This window comes from Triticum aestivum, chromosome 6D (assembly GCF_018294505.1).
Source record: "Triticum aestivum cultivar Chinese Spring chromosome 6D, IWGSC CS RefSeq v2.1, whole genome shotgun sequence".
NCBI classification, from domain to species: Eukaryota; Viridiplantae; Streptophyta; class Magnoliopsida; order Poales; family Poaceae; genus Triticum; species Triticum aestivum.
The window spans coordinates 440,974,405-440,992,366 of NC_057811.1; positions in this window are offsets into that span (position 1 = coordinate 440,974,405).

Consider the following 17,962-nt stretch of genomic DNA (forward strand, 5'->3'; position numbering starts at 1 on the left):
GATCATTCTTATAACAGCAACATATATGTATATTATCATATGATTTCTTATGCTCAAGTAATAATCTATTCACAATGTCAAGTATGAATCAGAAACTTCATTGAGAACCAGCAAACTATAATCTCAGTCATTGAAGCAATTGCAATTTATCATAACATCGGAAATAGTCTATGTAAGAGCTTTTCAGCAAGTCCACGTACTCAACTATCATTTAGTCGTTCACAATTGCTAACACTCATGCAATACTTGTGGTTACGGAGTTTTAATCGGACACAGAGAAAGATAGGGGCTTATAGTTTCGCCTCCCAACCTTTTACCTCAAGGGTAATGTCAACAATAATAGTTCATGCTAACTTACATCCAATTGGATATATATATCAGGATCTTTCCAACACAAGGTGCTTGCCAAAGGATAAAATGTAAAAAGGAAAGGTGAAGACCACCATGACTCTTGCATAAGGGTAAGAGATAAAAGTAAAAGATAGGCCCTTCGTAGAGGGAAGCAGAGGTTGTCATGCGCTTTCATGGTTGGATGCATGAAATCTTAATGCGAAAGAACGTCACTTTATATTGCCACTTGTGATGTGGACCTTTATTATGCAGTCCGTCGCTTTTATTTCTTCCACATCACAAGATCGTATAAAGCTTATTTTCTCCCACACTAATAAGTCATACATATTTAGAGAGCAATTTTTATTGCTTGCACCGATGACAACTTACTTGAAGGATCTTACTCAATCCATAGGTAGATATGGTGGACTCTTATGGCAAAACTGGGTTTAAGGGTATTTGGAAGCACAAGTAGTATCTCTACTTGGTGCAAATAATTTGGCTAGCATGAGGGAGAAAGGCAAGCTCAACATGTTGGATGATCCATGACAATATACTTTGTTTCAGATATAAGAAAACATAACCCATTACGTTGTCTTCCTTGTCCAACATCAACTCTTTAGAATGTCATATTTTAATGAGTGCTCACAATCATAAAAGATGTCCAAGATAGTATATTTATATGTGAAACCTCTCTTTCTTTATTACTTCCTATTAATTGCAACGATGACCAAGGCTATGTTTGTCCACTCTCAACAACTTTTAATCATCAGACTCTTTCTATGTGAAGTCATTACTCTCCATAAGATCAATATATTCTCTTTTTATTCTTTCTTTTTATTTTATTCACTCAAGATCATAGCAAGATAATCAAGCCCTTGACTCAACGCTAATCTTTATTATATAACTCACGGACTCGATTACATAGAGGGATCATAAAGCAAAACTCAAAACTAAATCATACCAAAACTTTATTCTACTAGATCAAGATATTACTAAAAGGATCGAACTAAGAAAAATGGTAAAGATAGAGATGTGATGGTGATACGATACCAGGGAACCTCCCCCAAGCTTGGTAGTTGCCAAGGGGAGTGCCCATACCCATGTGATTATATCTCCTTTGTTGGTGAAGAAGATGGAGGTGATGATGGATAGTCGCACATCGAGCGTAAGAGGTCCTCCAACTTGCGGATAATGCCCTTGAGTGCAATGATATGCTGCTTCAACAAAATATTTTGACGTCTGAGATACTTGTTTTGTATACGAGCTAACTCAATCATCTTGAAAGCTTCGATCTCAGTTGGGGTAAGAAGATTGTGATCAAGTTGAAGGATGTCTTCTGCTGCCGGAGCTTGGTCCTCCGTGGCCTTCTTGATCCATTCATCCTTGTTGATCTCCATGGATTCTTCCCTCTTCAGCTCTATCTTCATGAGCCAAGCATCGTTGTCACCATTGTTGGAGGAGGGGGACAACATGATGCCTGGCCTTGACAACCCTGACAGAAAACAGCTCGAAACAAGAACAGAGGATATTTGCGTCATACAGGAGTCAAAACCTCCGGGAGATTATATAATTAATTTTTACCAACCAAAATACGTATCATGCAAGAAAACGGAGTCCGGAGAGCAGACGAGGTGCCCACGAGGCAGGGGGCGCGCCCTCCACCCTCGTGGAGGCTTCGTGTCCTTCCCGGACTGCTTCTTATTTTCCTGTTTTTCTAAATATTCCAAAACGGAGAAAATTGCCATTAGAACTGTTTTGGAGCCGGATTACTTACCTTACCACATACCTATTCCTTTTCGGAGTCTGAAGCGTACTGGAAGGTGTCCCTTATGTATTCCTCCGGGGTTACGGTTTCAATAACATTAGTTTCAGCATTTATAGGATTACTTGAGATGTAATGTTTGATTCTTTAACCGTTCACCACCTTCGGATTTGTACCCTCGAAGTTGTTGATTTTTCTGGCACTGGAACAATAGACCTCCTCGATAACGTAAGGACCTTCCCATTTAGAGAGAAGTTTTCCTGCAAAAAATCTTAAATGAGAGTTGTATAATAATACATAATCACCTACATTAAACTCACGCTTTTGTATCCTTTTGTCATGCCATCTTTTAACTTTCTCTTTAAACAGCTTGGCATTTTCATAGGCTTGGGTTCACCACTCATCAAGTGAGCTAATGTCAAATAACCTCTTCTCACCGGCAAGTTTGAAATCATAGTTGATCTCTTTAATAGCCCAATATCCCTTATGTTCTAGTTCGAGAGGTAAGTGACATGCCTTTCCATAAACCATTTTATACGGAGACATACCCATAGGATTTTTATATGCAGTTCTATAGGCCCAAAATGCATCATCAAGTTTCTTGGACCAATTCTTTCTAGATCTATTAATAGTCTTTTGCAAAATTAATTTGAGCTCTCTATTACTCAATTCTACTTGATCACTAGACTGTGGATGATAAGGAGATGCAATTCTATGATTAACATCATACTTGGCAAGCATTTTACGAAAGGCACCATGAATAAAATGTGAACCACCATCAGTCATTAAATATCTAGGGACTCCAAACCTCGGAAAAAATAACTTCTTTAAGCATCTTAATGGAGGTGTTATGATTAGCAGTACTAGTTGGAATAGCTTCTACCCACTTAGTAACGTAATCAACATCAACTAAAATATGTGTATATCCATTAGAGGTAGGAAACGGTCCCATATAGTCAAAGCCCCAAACATCAAATGGTTCAATAACAAGTGAATAATTCATAGGCATTTCCTGACGTCTACTAATATTACCAATTCTTTGACATTCATCACAAGATAAGACAAACTTACGGGCATCCTAGAAGAGAGTAGGCCAATAAAAACCGGATTCCAATACCTTATGTGCAGTTCTATCTCCAGCGTGGTGTCCTCCATAAGCCTCGGAGTGACACTTGCGTAGGATCTGTTCCTGTTCATGCTCAGGTACACAATGTCTAATGACACCATCTACACCTTCTTTATAAAGATGTGGGTCATCCCAGAAGTAATGTCTCATATCATAGAAAAACTTTTTCTTTTGCTGGTATGTGAAACTAGGTGGTATAAATTTAGCAACAATGTAATTAGCATAATCAGCATACCATGGAGTAGTACGAGAAGCATTTATGACATTTAATTGTTCATCAGGAAAGCTATCATCAATAGGTAGTGGGTCATCAAGAACATTTTCTAACCTAGACAAGTTGTCTACAGCGAGGTTCTCAGCCCCCTTTCTATCAATAATATGCAAATCAAATTCTTGTAGCAAGAGAAGCCATCTAATAAGTCTAGGTTTAGCATCTTTCTTTTCCATAAGATATTTAATAGCAGCATGATCCGTGTGAATAGTTACTTTAGAATCAACAATATAAGGTCTGAACTTATCACAAGCAAATACAACTGCTAAGAATTCTTTTTCAGTAGTAGCATAATTTCTGTGGGCATTGCGTAGAGTTTTACTAGCATATTGAATGACATTTAATTTCTTATCACCTCTTTGCCCTAGAACAACACCTACAGCATAATCACTAGCATCGCACATAATTTCAAAGGGTAAATTCCAATCAGGTGGCTGAACAATAGGTGCAGAGATCAATGCGTTCTTAAGTATTTCAAATGCTTCTACACAATCATCATAAAAAACAAATGGTATATCTTTTTGTAATAAATTAGTTAGAGGCCGAGAAATTTTTGAGAAGTCCTTAATGAACCTCCTATAAAACCCGGCATGACCAAGGAAACTTCTTATACCTTTGATGTCCTTGGGACATGGCATCTTTTCGATAGCATCAACTTTAGCCTTATCCACTTCAATACCTCTCTCAAAAAATTTATGCCCCAAGACAATACCTTCATTAACCATAAAGTGGCACTTCTCCCAATTCAAGACAAGGTTAGTTTCTTCACATCTCTGCAAAACTCGATCAAGGTTGCTCAAGCAATCATCAAAAGAGGGTCCATAAATGGAGAAATCGTCCATGAAAACCTCACAAATCTTTTCACAAAAGTCAGAGAATATGGCCATCATGCATCTTTGAAAGGTAGCAGGTGCATTACATAAACCAAAAGGCATACGTCTATAAGCAAAAGTACCGAAAGGGCAAGTAAACGTGGTCTTAGCTTGATCATCAGCAGACGCAGGTATTTGAGAGAAGCCAGAATAACCATCTAGAAAGCAAAAATGTGTATGTTTGGATAATCTTTCTAGCATTTGATCAATAAAAGGGAAGGGGTAATGATCTTTTTTAGTAGCCTGTAATAATTCTATTTGATTCAATTTGCGAAAGTCAATTACCATCCTATAACCTGTAATAATTCTTTGCGGGATCAATTCATCTTTATCATTAGGAACAATAGTAATACCTCCCTTCTTAGGGACACAATGGACATGACTTACCCACTGACTATCAGCAATGGGATAGATTATACCTGCCTCAAGGAGCTTTAGTATTTCCTTTCTTACCACTTCTTTCATCTTAGGATTCAGCCGTCGTTGATGATCAATAACTGGTTTGGCGTCTTTCTCCAAATTTATTTTGTGTTGTCATAGAGTGGGACTAATGCCCTTAAGATCATCAAGAGTATACCCAATAGCAGCACGGTGCTTATTTAGAGTTTTCAATAATTTTTCTTCCTCCTTCTCTGAAAGGTTAGCACTAATAATAACAGGATATATCTTCTTTTCATCAAGATATGCATATTTAAGAGTATCAGGTAATGGTTTAAGTTCAAACACGGGATCACCCTTGGGTGGAGGAGGATCCCCAAAGATTTCCACAGGCAAGTTGTGTTTCAGAATAGGTCCCTGTTTAAAGAATACTTCATCTATTTCCCTTCTTTCATTCATAAACATATCATTTTCATGGTCTAGCAAATATTGTTCTAAAGGATCACTAGGAGGTATGGCAATAGAAGCAAGACCAATAATTTCATCTTTACTAGGCAATTCCTCTTCACGGTGTTGTCTACGAAATTTAGAAAAATTAAACTCATGAGACATATCACCCAAACCAATAGTAAAAACATCCTTTTCGCAGTCTATCTTAGCATTAACAGTGTTTAAGAAGGGTCTACCAAATATAATGGGACAAAAGCTATCTTGTGGGGAACCAAGAACAAGAAAATCAGCAGGATATTTAGTTTTCCCACGTAAGACTTCAACATCTCTAACAATTCCAATTGGTGATATAGTATCTCTATTGGCAAGCTTAATGGTAACATCAATTTCTTCTAACTCAGCGGGTGCAATATCATGCATAATTTCTTTGTATAAGTCAATAGGTATTGCACTTGCACTAGTACCCATGTCACATAAGCCATGATAACAATGATCTCCTATTTTAGCAGAAATAACAGGCATGCCTACCACAGGTCTATGTTTATCTTTAGCACAAGGTTTAGCAATTCTAGCAGTTTCATCACAGAAATAAATAACATGCCCATCAATATTATCAGCCGAGAGATCTTTAACAATAGCAATATTAGGTTCAACTTTAACTTGCTCAGGAGGTGTATAGGTTCTAATATTGCTTTTACGAACCACAGTTGAAGCTTTAGCATGATCCTTTATTCTAGCAGGGAAAGGTGGTTTCTCAACATAAGCAGTAGGAACAATAGGATCATTATAAGTGATAGTCTTTTCTTCAACTTTAATAGGTTCAACTACTTTTACTTCTATGGGAGGATGATATTTAAACCACTTCTCCTTAGGGAGATCAATGTGAGCAGCAAAAGATTCACAAAAATAAGCTACTATCTCAGAGTCAAGTCCATATTTAGTGCTAAATTTACGGAAAACATCGGTATCCATGAAAGATTTAACACAATCAAACTTTGGTGTTATACCTGACTCCTTACCTTCATCGAGATCCCAATCTTCAGAGTTGCGTTTAATTCTTTCCAATAAATCCCATTTGAATTCAATAGTCTTCATCACAAAAGAACCAGTACAAGAAGTATCAAGCATGGTGCGATTGTTGTCAGAAAGCCGAGCATAAAATTTTTGAATAATCATTTCTCTTGAGAGCTCATGATTGGGGCATGAATATAACATTGACTTAAGCCTCCCCCAAGCTTGAGCGATGCTTTCTCCTTCGCGAGGCCAAAATTTTTATATATAATTACGATCAAGATGAACAAGATGCATAGGATAAAACTTCTGATGAAATTCCAATTTCAATCACTTATAGTCCCATGATCCCATATCATCACATAGCCTCTACCATGTCAATGCATCTCCCTTCAAAGATAAATGGAAGACCTTCTTCTTGATAACATCATCGGGCATACCTGCAAGCTTAAATAATCCACAAACTTCATCCACATAGATTAAGTGCTCATCAGGATGTAATGTTCCGTCTCCTGCAAAAGGATTAGCTAGCAGTTTTTCTATCATACCCGAAGGAATTTCAAAGTAGACATTTTCATTTTCAGTGGGTTCAGTAGGTTGAGGAGCAACTCTTTGCTCTACTGCTCGGGGTGAAGATACCCCGAACAAGCCCCTCAGTGGATTACTTTCCATAGTAACAAGTGACAGTAAATTTCAGCACACTATATAAATCTTTTCCTTACCAAATTCCACCTACCAAAGATGCTTCACTCCTCGGCAACGGCGCCAGAAAAGAGTCTTGATGACCCACAAGTATAGGGGATCTATCATAGTCTTTTCGATAAGTAAGAGTGTCGAACCCAACGAGGAGTAGAAGGAAATGATAAGCGGTTTTCAGCAAGGTATTCTGTGCAAGCACTGAAATTATAGGTAACAGATAGTTTTGTGATAAGATAATTTGTAATGAGCAACAAGTAACAAAAGTAAATAAAGTGCAGCAAGGTGGCCCAATCCTTTTTGTAGCAAAGGACAAGCCTGGACAATTTCTTATATGAAGGAAAACGCTCCTGAGGACACATGGGAATTATCGTCAAGCTAGTTTTCATCACGTACATATGATTCGCGTTCGGTACTTTGATAATTTGATATGTGGGTGGACTGGTGCTTGGGTGTTGTCCTTACTTGGACAAGCATCCCACTTATGATTAACTCCTATTGCAAGCATCCGCAACTACAAAAGAAGTATTAAGGTAAACCTAACCACAGCATGAAACATATGGATCCAAATCAGCCCCTTACGAAGCAACGCATAAACTAGGGTTTAAGCTTCTGTCACTCTAGCTACCCATCATCTACTTATTACTTCCCAATGCATTCCTCTAGGCCCAAGTAATGGTGAAGTGTCATGTAGTCGACATTCACATAACACCACTAGAGGAGAGACAGCATACATCTCATCAAAATATCGAACGAATACCAAATTCACATGACTACTAATAGCAGGACTTCTCGCATGTCCTCAGGAAAAAACGTAACTAATCACAAAGCATATTCATGTTCATAATCAGAGGAGTATTAATATGCATATAGGATCTGAACATATGATCTTCCACCAAATAAACCAACTAGAATCAACTACAAGGAGTAATCAACACTACTAGCAACCTACAGGTACCAATCTCAGACTTAGAGAGAAGAATTGGATACAAGAGATGAACTAGGGCTTGAGAGCAGATGGTGCTGGTGAAGATGTTGATGGAGATTGACCCCCTCCCGATGTGAGGATCGTTGGTGATGACGATGGCGATGATTTCCCTCTCCCGGAGGGAAGTGTCCCGGTAGAACAGCTCTGCCGGAGCCCTAGATCGGTTCCGCCAAGGTTCCGCCTCGTGGCAGCGGAATCTCATCCCGAAAGCTTGCTTATGATTTTTTCTCAGACGAAAGACTTCATATAGCAGAAGATGGGCACCGAGGGCCACCAGGGGGCCCACGAGGCGGGGGGCGCGCTCAGGGGGTAGGGCGCGCCCCCACCCTCGTGGCCAGGGTGTGGGCCCCCTCTGGTATTTTCTTCGCTCAGTATTTTTTATTATTTCCATAAATGACTTCCGTGGAGTTTCAGGACTTTTGGAGTTGTGCGGAATAGGTCTCTAATATTTGCTCCTTTTCCAGCCCAGAATTCCAGCTGTCGGCATTCTCCCTCTTTATGTAAACCTAGTAAATAGGCATAAGTATTGTGACATAATGTGTAATAATAGCCCATAATGCAATAAATATCGACATAAAAGCATGATGCAAAATGGACGTATCAATGTTTTCTTCATTTAACCTCTGTCTTTCCTTTCTCTCCTCTGTGGTCTCGCGGTAGTACTTCTTCCATGTGGCGCCGTCTCCGACGTCATGCACGCGTCCATACGACGACCGAGTGTCTACCGGGAGTCGTTCCATTATGTTCAAGGCCCGGTTGAATGGTGTGTCCCACCTGGGCCTCGCCAACGCCTCTGACGGTGAGTCGCTTTCGGCTGCAATCCTGTGCTGCTCTCTCTGCAAAAGGAACAAGGACCGTTTACAAATATGACTAAACGTGCAGTCGAATTGATCAGAAGATAAAATTACCAGCAGTCTCATGAACTCCATCGTGACCGCGTCCGTCTCAAAAACCTTCTTCACTAGGTCCCAACGGTACCGGGCCCTGAGGACGTCACGCTCCTGCAGGACGGTGAACTCCGCCAGGGGGTCTGGGATGCCCATACTTTCGCGTTCCGCATCCTCCTTGGCCCATATGGACCTCTTCCCCGCGTAACCACGGCTTCCGAGGTCGTGGCACCCCATGTTCCTCTCTTGAATCCCCTTCATGTACTTCGACTTTTCTTTGGCAGCTTCAGCATCGCAAGCCGCCTTGAATATTTCAAACTGCTCTTCTGTAATTGTCGGATTATCCTTTACAACCTCGGAGTAGGGTTCCTTTTTGTCGATGATCCTTGCTTTCACCCTTACTTTGCAGGCAGCCAACGCGCCGCTAAACTTGCTCATGACGTGTTTGTTTATCTTCTACATTGCCGGTTCTTTATCCGGATCAGTATATTTCTTTTCATCCCGGACCGAGAACAAGAATACCTGGTGCAGCTTTGTTAGGAGGGAGTGCTTCATATTTTCTACCTTCTTTAGTTTCTCATCGTTGATGGTGGCGGTTGTCCATACGATGCAGCCTATTTGATTGTCATAGCACGCTCGCACTTCTGGAGGCTCTTTTGGCTCAAAATTGATGTCGTCCACCTTCGTGACCACCAGTCTAGTAGTGATGAGCTGGTTTGGGTGTCGATGTCTCCTCTTCGGTTTCGGTTCTATACCGGCTTCACCAGTCTCGGTGCTGGTCTCGGTGCCGGTCTGGTTCTCAATGCCAGTCTCGCTGCCAGTCTCGATGTCGGTCTCGGATGTGATAGGTGGGCCGGGAGAAGGTTCAAATAAGCGTATGCCGCCACATAGACGTCGCAATCACCAGAACCCTGTCCTTCATCGTTGCTAGCCATGTTTCCTACGAATAAATCTAGTCAATTAATTCTAGACCTAATAAAAAGAATAATGACAAAAAAAGCCTATGTTTTGCAGGAACGTTGATTCCTTCCCGGTGCGGCAAATCCCGGGCACTCGATATGTCCTAGTTTGTAGCACAAGTCATGCCGAAATTCACGTAAAATTTTGGCATGACCTTTGCTAAAAGTGGACAAATCGAGCACCGGAAATTTGCCGGAACGGAAATGAATGTACATTCCGGCAAAACATAGGCCACTTGGCTTCATTCCCTGGAAACAACAAAAGGCCACTTGGGCACAATCGAATCACTTCAATGTTGCATATAACAGGACCACTTAAGAACATGCACATGAGCAACTACAACAGTAGATAAACATGAGCAAACACTATTGAGGAATTTGTATATAACATGACCACTTCAAATTTTCATCTCCTAGTGTTTGACACTTCAAGAAAATCTACACAAATCTCATGCTCTCTCAAACTCAATTCAAAAACCAAACATAGATGGATGAACCCTAGAAACATAGAACCCTACTGCCCTAATAGAAATTTATATTTTTTATATTGATTTTTTTCTCTAAACTAAACCCTACTGCCCTAATTAACATTAAACCCTACTGCCCTAACATTTCTAGTTAAACCTACTGCCCTAACTGTACCCTACTGCCCTAGTACTTAAGCATCTACAAGTTTGTCCTAAAAATTATATTTAGTTAACTACTTAAGCATATACAAATTTGTCCTAAAAATTATATTCAGTTAACTACTTAAGCATATACAAATTTGTCCTAAAGTCTATACTTAGTTAACTATATTGGGTGCAGAACAACTATACAACTACTTAAGCATCTACAAGTACTAGCTAATTTGATTAACCCTAACTAATTAGATGAACCCTAGCTAATTTGATGAACCCTAAAATTTGATGAGCCCTAGGAACCCTAGCTAGGCAGAGGTAGGGGAGGAGGAGGAGGACGTGTACGTCATCGTGCGCACCTCGGGCACTGGCGGAGTTAGGGAGCATGAGGAGGCAGGGCAGCCGAGGGAGGGGGCGCGCGGCGAGGGTGGGGTCGGGGCTCAGGCGCGCGGCGAGAGCCGGCACCAGACAGCCATGGAGGGCAGCAGACGGCGTGCGGATCTCACACCCTAGCTAGTTCATGCATTAGAGTGTTGCATCATGTTTAAACTTTTCCAAAAACTTGAAATGGGGATGACAGAACCCCCAGCACCCCCTTGAAAACAACTAGGGTTTACTAAAATCTTTTTCAATGAACCTGAAATGCCCTTCTAAAATGTCCATCATTTTTGTCTTGGGTTAGAACCTCTCACAAAATTGGTTCACAACTTTCTAGGTCACCATAAGGTCATTGAATTAAATCATATGTAACTTGCATTTGGTCATTTAAATGCTAGTAAATATTTTAAATGTCCAAATAATCCCAAACTGACATGTTCCATGTTGGATATGTTCTAAATAGTGGGCATGTGCAGTTTGGTGATTTTGGGAGATGCATAAGTATTTTTTGAAAAGCCACAAACTTGCAGAAATAAAGAAAACAAAAAAATAAAAGGAAAATGAAATTACCTGGCAAAGCCACCAGCCGGCCCACCTGGCGGCCCAGCACTGTGCTGGCCCATGCCAGCCAGCTGCTTCGTCCCCGCCAGGCAGGCAGGGAGGTGACGCCGCGTGCGCGAGCTCGCCACCGCGTCAGCTGCTTGCCGCCCGCGCCCCTGGACACCTGGGCGAGCTCCACGTCGCCGCCCCGACCCCGCAGACACCTCGCTCACTCCTCTGTGTGACACCCAAAATTTCATTTGGATTTTTCAAAAAAAAAATATTTGACTTAAGGGAGGTGATTTAAGTTTTTCCTTCAAAAGAACCCTCCCTTTCAAAATATTTTTATGGCAAGAGTTTTATTTGGTTTCACCCAAGAATTGATTTTTGGTCTTGGAGATTCTTTCTTTTTATTTGGACTCAAACCAAAATACTTCTCTCTTGGAAAAATGTCTTTTGACAATTTCTTGAAAAGCCCTATAGCTTTTGGAATGATCTTTTCCCACTTTCAACAAATCTCTCATGCCATGACCTATGTACAAATCCACTCTCCTAAACCTTCCCTCATCTTTGGATCATGATTTGCATCAAATCCAGCAAGTTGGACCTCCCCATATGATTATTTTCCATTTAAATCTTATCAAAACAATTTCTGCCTTCTATTCTAGCCCTTGGAGATTTACAAAGGAGCTACCATTTCTGTTTTGATTTTTGCCTCAAACCATTTTCCCTTCCTAGTCCTTTGAGCCCTCAACCAAGATCCATGAAGATCCACTGGTCTTCAGTTCAAATTTTTCAAACTATACTTGCTGCAAGTTTGGACCAGATTTGTCAAATTTGATGAAATTCATTCAAATCCTTCTCCAAAAATTCTGAGAAAAATCAGGCAGCCTCTGGGTGCATTGAGAGGTCACCTCACCAAGTCCCAGCCCCAGGAAAATTTTTCTTCATGCCAAATCATTCTGTCGAACACCTACAGAGCATTGTCAATGTCAGGTTCAGATATTCAGAAATACAGTTTAGTGATCTACTGTCGTTTTCTTCAGAACCTGTTGTCGATCTCGACAGTGCCGCGTTGGCGCCTTGCTCCCCGTCCCCTCCCCCTTGTCCTCTGCACCGCACGAGTGCCTGGATGCTTGCGGGCGTCGGCGAAGAGCTGGAGGAGGTGCGCTGCCCCGTGACCGACGCCAGCGGCGACTTTGCGGCCGCCAGAGAGAGGCGCAGCGCAGACAACGCCACTCAGCGCCGCCCAAGCCACCGGAGATCGCTGCGTGGTCTTCCACTCCCCCGTGCGCGCTGCCACCCTCGTCGTGTACTGCCACGCGCGCGCTCTTTGCCGCCGTCGTGCCCGTGCGGCCACCCCACCGTGGACCGGAGCCATTACGCCATGCCCGACCGAGTTTAGCAGTGGAACGGGACCAGTAACTCCCACTGATGCTGCCAGGCCACCTAAACCCCCTGCCAATCCACTGCCTCGCCGTAATTGCTCGCCGGAGATTCTCCGTTCACGGCCACCCCCTCGAGCCGCCTATAAATAGAGGCCCCGAGCTCCAGCTAGTACCCACACCACCTCTGCACTCCACCAAGACCCTGCCTAGCCACTGGAAGAGCCCCGAGGGAGTCTCCTTCCTCAACTCCGGCCGCCGCGACCCGCCACGGGATCCAGCTCGATTCGCTCCCGTGCGTGCACCTCTGCCTCCCATCTCTTGCCAGTAGCTCTCTAGTGCATCCCTCCTTCTGACCCGCGCTTCAATTCGAAGTTTGCAGCACACCACCGGAGTTCCCCACCATCGCCCGAGCCGCCGTCCGCCGGAGAAAGTGTCGCCGTCGACGTGGTGCTCTCCGACGCCCAAGTCCACCACCCACCGACGCAGAAGGACACGCTGAAGCTCTTGGTACACTCCGATCTCCCTGTCTCGCCGTGGTTCGACGCCGGCGACCACCGCAGTCTTCGGGCGCCGGCGAACTTTTTAAACCTGACATGTGGACCCCCCTGTCAGCCTCTATTCTCTTCTCCCTCGAACCGTTTTCTGTTGGCGCCTTCGGGCAGAGTACATTTTCTCTGTGGGCTTGCGCATTTCTATTCGAACCGTTTTCTGCTTTCTCAGTTAAACCCCTGGAACTTTTCTGTTTCATTACAGATGAGTCCCTAGACAGAAACCCTTATAACTTTTTAATAAAAAGTGATTTTTGAGTGATTCTTTTTCTGACAGTCTTATAATTTTGTCTAGTTTTTTATGGGATTTATTTGGAAAAATTTTGGAACAACTTTTATGCACGCGTTGGTTTTCACGTTAGTATGCATTTTTCGCTATACCATAGGTTCCGGGAGAGGTGACGGAGCCGCGAACTTCGCCGAGCTAGACTCCGACTTCTCCGAACCAGGCAAGCATGTTTGAAACTTTGATATGACGGGTGTTTTGCAAGTTTGCTTGAATGGTTTGTGCATGGCATATGAGCATCGGTGAGCATCTCGTTGCATGTAAGGCAACTATCCGTGTGCTCCAAAGTTACTGTAATCTCTGATGAGAGATGGCCTAGTCATGTGGTGACATGAGAGGCAGTAAGGTGGTATTGTTGTAGCATGCCAGCCTTACGATATCCGATAAATTCCGACGTTAACGTGAACTGAGTCACGTTATCGTTCTTCCCCTTTCCATGCTGCCACATGTTTTCTGCCAAGAATGCGGTGTAGTAAGTTGGTAACCTCTTTCCGTGTACACACCAAATAGAGGGGCCGGTATGAGGGTTCCATGGCCCTGGATTAAAGCCAATCATCCGGTCAGGGGGCATGGGTGTTTCCGGTTGGGACCGAGAGGGGGGCACCCCTTAGAGCGCGCGTATATAAATTTGATCCCATGCTACGCAAGGTTGTAGCCTCCCCGTCTCAAGGTTTTTCTTGAACGTTGCCGAGGGTGATTCCTGGCTTCGGAATGTTGAATGGGTGTGTACTGGTTAGATGTTTTTCTTCCAAAACACCGTAAACGGAACTAGTCCCTGTGACTACTGAAATCCGTTGGCTGTGGTTAAAGTACAAACTCTGCAGAGTCAAATCCTTCCGAGTCATCGTATCCATGGTCCAGTAACGTGATCAGCGTATCCATGTCTATGTCGTAACCTCGTGGTATATTCTTCTTTCCGGTAAGCGAGCATGAGTAGTAAACTTAGCTGAACGTTATTCCTGTGGATGGACTAACCCTGTTGTTTATCTCATGTCTGATTATTCTCTTGATATGATTTAAGATTCATGAGCTACTAGGTTATGAATATAAGCCCTTTATGTGATGTCGCTCAGACGTCCGACTGTGGCATGTTTGTCTCTTACTTTCAATATAAGCCCTTTATGTGATGTCGCTCAGACGTCCGACTGTGGCACGCATTGTCTTTCTTTTTCTGTTATAAGCCCTTTATGTGGTGTCGCCCCGACGCCCGACTGCGGCATTATTATTCTTGCAGTTTCCTCTCGAGGAGTCATTCAGACCCTCGTTTGGCACCGGTATTATTATTCTTGCAGTTTCCTCTCGAGGAGTCATTCAGACCCTCGTTTGGCACCCAGTATTTATTTTGGGATTTCGGGAGGACTACCGCCCGACTTCTCTGTTATTTTCCCCATGCATTATTATCTCTATGTCTGAACGCATTTGTTAATCTGTTCATATGCTTCATGTTTACATTTGTTATATCTTATGTCCGAACTGTCTTGCGAGTACTTTCATAGTACTCACCTGGCTTGTTGATTTGGCCAGATGTTGACGAAGGCGATCTCATGGATGAAGAGTTTGATAGTGAGTCCGACGCCTAGAGGAATCCCAGTCAGTCCCGTGCGATCCTGGATATTGGTCACTTGTATCATATACGCTTCCGCCACCCGCAATAAGTCTCCTCGAGCCTCACTCCGACGCTCGAAGAGCTGTAGTTTTCAGGAGTCATATCACCCACTTCGCGGTGATATTTCCACCACCGTTGTTATCGTGAGTTAGTAGTTATGCCACCCTATCCGCCGTTATGTTTTATCGGCGTGCATGTAATAAATTGTTGAGCAGTCTCCGCTCAACCTTGTATTATATTCAGTACTCCTGGTATTTTTCTTCTGTGACCAAGATATTGTCTACCAGTGAGAAGGAATTCTTCTTTACTGGTCCGTAAAAGGGATTGGTCTCTCAATAAATATTTTATTGAAAAACCGGTCGTGACAAGCTTGGTATCAGAGCCAGGCTGACTGTAGGAAGCCACTAGGTGCGATCGCTAATCGGTTATTAGCGTCTTTTGTGCTTTTTCAGCATTTTGCAATTGTAGCTATTTTCTGTTGGTCATCATAAATTTATGACTTGACTACTCAGAATTTTTGCCTACTTTTGTAGATGGCTGGCAGCAACTGCGAGACTCGAGTGTTCACGAACGTGCCCGAGGGGTTTGTCAAACTCCTCGTCTCCATCACCAAGCTCGCGATCGGGCCAGCGACTCGTCCGGAGTTCACGCTTTATCAGCACAAGCTCAGCGACGACGTGTCTATGCACCAGGCCGTGGTGCAATTCAAGGGAGGACGTTCTGCGTCTCGCCACTTCCGTTTTGTGGGAAGGGCCATGCCTACGGAGAGGCATGCCATGCAGATGGCTGCCCGTGAGGCGATAGCTCGCCTTCGGGACATTCTTCCTATGATGAAGACTCGTCGCTACCGCTACCTCCCATGCCATGTGCCATACACTTGTCACTATGCATTCGCCTGCCATCGGGGAGAGCGAGATGAAGCCATCGAGATGGTTGTGGAGTATCTCAAGGCTCTGGAGGAATCCTTCGACAACCTCGTGGATGATCTTGTGGCTGCCCGCATGGACTTAGTCCGGGGCGGTCCTGCCTGCAGGAAGGAGCTTCTCCACACGGCACCGCCTCTGACGTTCGTCTCGTCTTCAGCCTCTTATGCACCGGCCATTTTGGCCACTGCTCGCCGTCTGCCTACCACTGAGGAGTTCGACCGAGTCATCGCTCCTACTCCAGTCAGAGCTGCACCGCCTGCCACACCCGCACTACCGCCTGTCGCTCCCGCGCCATCACCACAGCGCAGTGTTACGCGCCAGGAGCCTGCTAGAGAGGAGGTGGAGGTTGAATCTCCTGCACCGCTGAGTCTTGCCCTCGGCAAGGGAAAGGACATCGTCACCATCTCCGACTGAGAGCGCCGAGTAGCCGCGCGTTATGTCTGCTTGTATGATGTGTTTTATCTGTACGCTAGTTTGTATTAGTGTGTTCGCTGCTTTCCGGAGGAGTATGCTAGTCTAAATAACATGTCAGGATTGTGTACGCACATCCTGAGTGCTGTATCGTGTGTTTGCTTTTCGCGTGTAAGATTTGGGTTAAACAGTTCGCCTCCATGCAAAATCGTTTATGCTTTCTTGAAAAATCTTGAGGTCTTTTAAGTTTTTGCCTTTGCAAGATTTTCCTTGTGCCACACAGTTCTTCTCATGAGTTTTGCAAAATAATACCCCAGACTGGAAAAATGTCTCGTCCGTGGACTCGTTCCATGCCCAATCAGCCAGAAGAAGCTTATAGGACACAGACTAGCAACAACTTCACTCAGGGTCAGTCCAGTCAACAGGACAGCGAAGCAGCCCTGTCTCAAGTATGCCGTCTCTTCGAACAAAGCCAGCAACAGCACCAAGAGATGATGAATCACGTCATCAATATGGGAAACCACCGTGAACCCTATCAACCACATTCCAAGTTATCTGAGTTACAGAAGACTCGCCCTTCAACGTTTGCTCACACCGATAGGCCGCTCGAAGCCGATGATTGGCTTCGTGACATCGAAAGGAAGCTGATTATTGCTCAGTGTTCAGATCATGAGAAGGTGCTTTATGCACCCCACTACCTTACTGGAGCAGCTGCAGCATGGTGGGAAAACTTCCTACACATGCATCCCAGTGAACACAACATCACCTGGGAAGAGTTCAAGGAAGGCTTTCGTGGGGCACACATCCCCAGGAGCATCATAAAGATCAAGAAGAGCGACTTTGATGACCTCAAGCAGAGAGGCATGTCAGTGACAGAATACAACGGTCAGTTTACCCAGCTATCTCGTTATGCCTACGACGAGCATATGACTGAGAACAAGAGGATGGAGAAATTCTTGGACGGCCTGGCACCAGCTCTAAGATGCCAACTGGTGGTACACACTTTCCCGGATTTTAAAACTCTGGTTGACAAGGCCATTACCTTGGAGAATGAGCGCCGTAGTCTGGAAGATCTCCGTAAGCGAAAGAGGGACAAGACGACTCTTGCTCGCAACAACCGAAGCAAGACTGAGGTTCCAAGGACAGACGCAAGGAAATCCGCGACTACTGATCCAAGGCCCGTCAGACAGTTCCATTCAAGGGACAAGGACTTCACGTACCATCCAGGGGTCACTTGCTACGCTTGTGGTGAAGAAGGGCACTATGCCAAACAGTGCCCAAAGCCGAGGAACGCGGCCCCCAAGCCAAACAATGGTGGGAACAATCCAGCCCCCAAGCGCAACAATTTCAACCCCAACAATAACCACAGGAAAGGTCACCTGAACCATGTGACCAGGGAAGAAGCGCGGAATGCCCCAGACATCATGCTCGGTACGTTCCCTGTCAACACAGTACCTGCCATGGTTTTGTTTGATTCTGGAGCTTCCCATTCATTCGTTTCGAAGAGTTTTGTTTTGCAACATGGT